The sequence below is a fragment of the Aricia agestis genome, chromosome 2, assembly GCF_905147365.1.
Source record: "Aricia agestis chromosome 2, ilAriAges1.1, whole genome shotgun sequence".
NCBI classification, from domain to species: Eukaryota; Metazoa; Arthropoda; class Insecta; order Lepidoptera; family Lycaenidae; genus Aricia; species Aricia agestis.
Genome location: NC_056407.1, coordinates 13,631,448 through 13,637,447, shown reverse-complemented (window position 1 = coordinate 13,637,447; position 6,000 = coordinate 13,631,448).

Here is a 6,000-nt window from a genome sequence, read left to right as displayed (position 1 = left end):
TGCAGTCTAATTGCGTAATGGCGGTACGATCGGCTTATTACAGTGCGAGTGTTTGTGCAAGATGTGTACATATGATCGCCTGGGCTTATTAAGGGTGCTTCACTCATTTCTTAATGGCGATCCGTCCGTATTTTTTTTAGGTCCGTGCTTTGCCGCATTTCGTTCAGAAACACCTCAGTTTCTAGGGTTCCGTACCGTTGTCCGTTAAAGAGGAAAATTAGGCCAAAAATTGTGTTTTGTATTGGAGCCCCCCTCAAATTTTTATTTTATTTTAAATATTATTATTAATTATTAGTAAAAAAAACATATAACTATAAGGCCTTTGTGAAAATTTCAAGTGCCATAGCTGTTGCCATTATTGATTTGAACAAAAAAGGTTAAAAAATAACGTTTGTTGTATTAAATATTAATTCTATTTAGTTTTTTTGATATGTATTTTTTGTTATAGCGGCAACAGAAATACACAATCTATGAAAATTTCAGAAGTCTAGCTATAGCGGTTCTTGAGTTACAGACGGACAGATGGACAGACGGACAGACATCGAAGTCTCAGTATTATAGGGTCCCGTTTTTACCCTTTGGGTACGGAACCCTAAAAAACTACTACCTATCGATCAATTTGACGACCTCTGTGGCTCAGTTGATGGGCTGTTGGTAGCTCAAGCCAGGAGTCGCGGGTTCGAATCCCGCCGAAGGAACAAAAAGTTTTCTAAGTTCCTGGGTCACGGATGTGTATTAAATATGTGTATCATATTATAATTATTATTGATTAAACGAACTTACCTTACGTGAAGTTCAATCAAAATTGTACGAGGGGTTTGTCCGAAGATATTAGTATACCTACCTTTTTACACTGTAGTTTCACCTCTATTTGTTACCACGTCATAGCATCATTTTAGAGTCAAGAAAAAAATAAAAAGTTGTCTCTGGATTTCGATTGTCTCCATATTATATTCCCGCCTCTTGTCTCTGATTTTCCGTTTCTCCTGTTACCTGCAACTCTAGAACCTTCATTTAGTTCAGAGCCAAAAATAAAATGACATCTCTTACTCGGGTGTTATCTACCGAAAACCGGGTTGGGTGGGAGTTCCTACTAATATCTTCGGACAAACCCCTCGTATAATTTTGATTGAACTTCACGTAAGGTAAGTTCGTTTAATCAATAATTATACTTCGGGGGTTTGTCCTCGATATTAGTACTTAAACCTTTTTACACTGTAGATGTTTACAGATCAAACAAGATATGTCATTTTATTTATGCTTTATTTTCATACATATTAATCAAAGAGAGAAAAAAAAAACTTATTTTTTTGCAAAATTATTTGAATCACCTTCAATAATAGGTCTATTATAGAAACGCGCAAAGGTAGTGGAGTTGCCTGTCCAACCTGCTGTTTGGCGAATAACATCTAAATTTACTCCTCGTTTAAATGCTAATGAAGTTGAACGTCACGCTTCAACTACGGTACTGTGAGTCTGTGACTAGAGAAAAACGACACATCAACTCCACTATCTTTTAACATATCCTTATTCCACCTACTTAATGTTTGACTTGACACAGGATTATATGGCTTCCTAAATGAAATAAAAACATTATTACAATTTCTGAAATTAGATGTTTTGTTTATATAAGCCCATAAAGTTTTGGCTGGACATATTTCAGATTTCTCTGGAAAATAAGGCAAATGTAAAATGGGTTGCATTCTTTTAGGATTAGAAGTTTTTATTAAATCAGTTATTTTTATTAGAATCTCTTTCTCGGTCATAATAATGTTATTTAAATATATTTTTGATAAAATCTGCACCCTGTGTGCAGTTACTAAAGCTAGTAATGTTATGCATTTCTTTGTAAGTTTTTCTAATGATAAAATATCGTTAGGATGTAACGACGCTAAATAATTTAAAACTATATTAGCATCCCATGTTACATTATACTTTGGCATTGATGGTCTTAGCCTGTATACACCTTTAGAAAATCTTGAAAATATCTCATTGCGCATAACATCTCCAAATATTAAAGCCAGAGCTGATTTATAGCTATTAATAGTGTTATACTGGTTACCTTTATCAAAAATTTCAGTTAGAAAATCTAAAATCATAGAAACTGACGGCTTAAATAAATCAACCTTATTTCTATGTGCATATTCACACCATCTTTTAATACAAACGTTATATTGTTTGTAAGTATTGTCTGATAACGACGCTATTATAGTAATGTTTACTGCTGTTGATGGAACACCTCTACTCATCATTGCCGTCCGGATAACACTGCGGCAACCAGGGTAGTTGAATTGATACTGAAATTTGGTATAACAAAATTACTTGAATCTAATTGTATAATTTCTGAGACTACTAAACTAGTAAAAAGAGGATACCAAGATTGAGAGGACCAATTTGGTACGACCATAATGCCTGTTGCTTTATTATTTATTATCTTTCTTATGGCTTTTAATATACACTAGGGTTGTTGAGGAAGTGATTATGAGGAAGAGGAGGAGGAAGAGGAATTGTCACGCGCAAATTTAGAGGATGCGGATGAGGAAGAGGATATTTTTTGAGGAAGAGGATGCGGATGAGGAATGGGATGATAGGAAATTTCAAATTATAAATACTAGCGGACCCAAACCAAAAGCCTTTGTCCAGTCTGTACATAACTAGGTACATACATTACACAAAAAATAATTAAAAGGGCATTTTCCAGTGAACCAAACTATGAATCTAAACCATTCTCAAAACACACACCATAAAGAATCATCAAAATCGGTCCAGCAGTTAAGGTTTACATCCTTCTAAATCCTTTATGTGCATCTACCCGTATTTAGAGATGGGCACGTACCTGGGTATTTACCCATCTACCCGGTATTTACCCTCACGTACCCGGTAAATACCCGTATCTACCCAAAAGGGCGGGTAGATAAAATTCAATACTTAAGTCACAACCACCTCAAGAACGGTAATAGCTAGAGAGTTGAAATTTTCACAGATTGTGTATACCCGTTGCCACTATAAAAACAAATACTAAAATCAAAATAAAATTAATATTTAAGGGGGGCTCCCATACAACAAACGTGTTTTTTTTGGCCTTTTCTGCTATCTTATCAATAATAGCAAAATGTAGGTACTTGAATTTTTACACAGTCTTTAGATGGATGTTAACTTTAATATTTAATAATAATATTAATATAAAATAAAAAAAATTAAGAGGGGCTGCCATACAAAAAACACAAATTTTGTCCTAATTTTTCTCTATAATGGTACGGAACCCTTCGTGCGCGAGTCCGACTCGTACTTGGCCGATTTTTTTTTATTTACATTCTATTATTTTATTAATAATTTAAAATATTTGAAAAACCTTTAAAATATTAAAAAAAAAATATTAGAAAAAATATTAGAAGACCCTTGAAAAATAGACAATGTATAAGTACCTGGTTAAAGGAATTATATAAAAAAATATGTAGGTATAATTTTTTATTATTTATACATATAACACGTCCTATCTTATATAAAATCTGATTTGCTTTGATTTGCTTCTGATTTTTTTAACTTCTCATTCTGCTAGCGATCTGACTTCTAGACATTGAACTAGTCGTTTTGAATTTCTTCTTTGTATGGCACGCATCCATTGATGCGTCTATATATTTACTATTTATCTTTATTTACAGAAGATTTTGTGGGGCTCGTCTTTTTAATCTTTTGAATGTTTGGTTTGATAGAGTTTTTATCAATTTTTTTGCCAATATATTGGGATGTCATTTTATCCTTTTACAATAGTTTTGAAGGGAGTTTTTAATTTTCTCTTTTACATGCTTGATTTTTAGATCATTGTAGGTTTGGCTATTCGTAACATAATATGGGGCTCCAGTTATTGAACGCAGGGTTTTAGATTGGAATTGTTGTAGAATTTCTGTGTTAATGTGGAGGTTGTGCCCCACAACTACATCCCATAGGTCCAGATGGGTTTGAGTATGCTTTTATACAAAATAAGTTTATTTTATCAGCCAGTAAAGCTTTCGTAGCTGCTTGTCTAAAGCCTTTCTTTTGTTCCATATATGTGTTCTCCATGTTAATCGCCTGTCGAGATAAAGTCCTAGGTATCTAACATCGTTTGACTGTGGTTTTTTTATCCGATTAAGTTCTACTTCTGGACATGTTTCGTGTCTTAATGTGAAAGTTACATGGACAGATTTATTCTCGTTGGCTTTTGTCCTCCAATCTTTTAACGACTATGATATTTCGTTTAAGGTTCTTTGCAATTTTGCCGATGCTCCATGGGCTGTTTGGTCTACTGCGAGGATTGCTGTGTCATCTGCGTATGTATATGTCAGAGCTTCATCAGTACTTGGAAGGTCTAATGTGTTTAGAAGGTAGAGATAAGGGCCCTCCTGCTTCGATTTCATGGAGACATGTGACACTATCTCCGTACTCAACATAGAAATATCTATTGCTGAGGTATGCGTTTATAAAGAGGTAGAAGTTTAAGGGTGACTTTTTACGAACTTTATACAACAGTCCAAGATGCCATAATCGATCAAAGGCCTGTGATATGTCCAGAAAAATAGTAAGATTTGCTTTCAAAAGCTTTTTGAATTTCTTCTACCAGTCTGTGTACCTGCTCCACGGTCCCATGCGCTTGGCTTGCCCGAATTGGTGATCGGATAACAGTTTACTCGCTCTGATTTCTGGCATCATGCGTTTCAGGAAGAGTATTTCTATGACCTTGGAGGGCACTGGCAGAAGACTTATAGGCCGGTGAGATTTTTCATCCTATGGATCTTTTCCGGGTTTGGGGATTAATATTATAATCTCTACTTTACATTGCGGGGGGACAATTTTTTTTTAAATACACGCGGATTTGTGTGAGATATTTGATTCTACTTTCTGGCAGCTCTTTTAGTATTTTTGGTGAAATGTTTACGCCAATTTTCATGCTGGGGAAGATTGTTAAAGTGGTTCCCTTAAACGAGGATATACCATTGGTGACTTTTTTGTGGTGAACGCGCTGACTTGTGTTTTGGTGCGGTTAAATTAGACTGAGTTACGTCTACCCCATTCCACCCCGAGAAATATGCGAGAAGTCACATTATCTGTACTATCATCTGCATAGCAATGAATGCCGTTGGTCTGTAACATGTCATTGATATGCTGTATGAATAGGGTAGGCGATAGCACACAGCCCTGAGGGATACCAGCGTCAACAGATAGAGTATCAGAGCATTCACCATCAACTACGACTGCTAAGAAACTTGTGACCCTCTTGCATTATTTCTTGGATGTATGGAATCTTGGATAATAGTGAAATTGTATATATCCAAACTGACAGCTAATACCCATAGTTTCAATAGCCTGAGCCAACGATGAGTTAGGTACGCCAAGAGAGCCGAGCCGAGCCTTAGTAATCCCTGAGTGTCCAAGTGTCGAAGGGGCTGGCTATTGATGATGGACTCCATCATCTTCGAGAAGGTTATAGCGATTGATCTGCTGTTGGAAGAATTGGAACGGTCACATTTTTTAAGTATTGGGTTCTCAAAAAGCTGTCTTTCACGAAGCCGAAACTATGTGAGTAGGATAGTTGAGCCAAAAAAGACGCGTAAAGACCGGAGCCAACTCTGGAGCACTCACTGGAGCTACTTGCACTGAGCGCTGATAAAACCGAATATCTGACATGACGCTCATACTTCGTTACCATAACCAACCATACCGGTTGGCGGTTTCCGCCCTCATCATAAAGGGTCGAGTTGGACGACATGAAGACATGTCATAAGATCGGCATTCTCTTTTGCGTGTTGAAGGAAACACAGTGCTGCTTCACGCCGGTTTTTTCGGAGTCGACCCATTCGTACCGAAGGATCGCTCTCCCACGGTTAAAAGGGATTTTTTTTCTTTTAAGTAACGCACAGGCCAAGAACTTTTTATATTTGATCATTAGTTGCGTTTATACAAAAACAGTACTCATTTACATAATACATTAATTTGCATGTACAAAATATATATGTGTCAAGA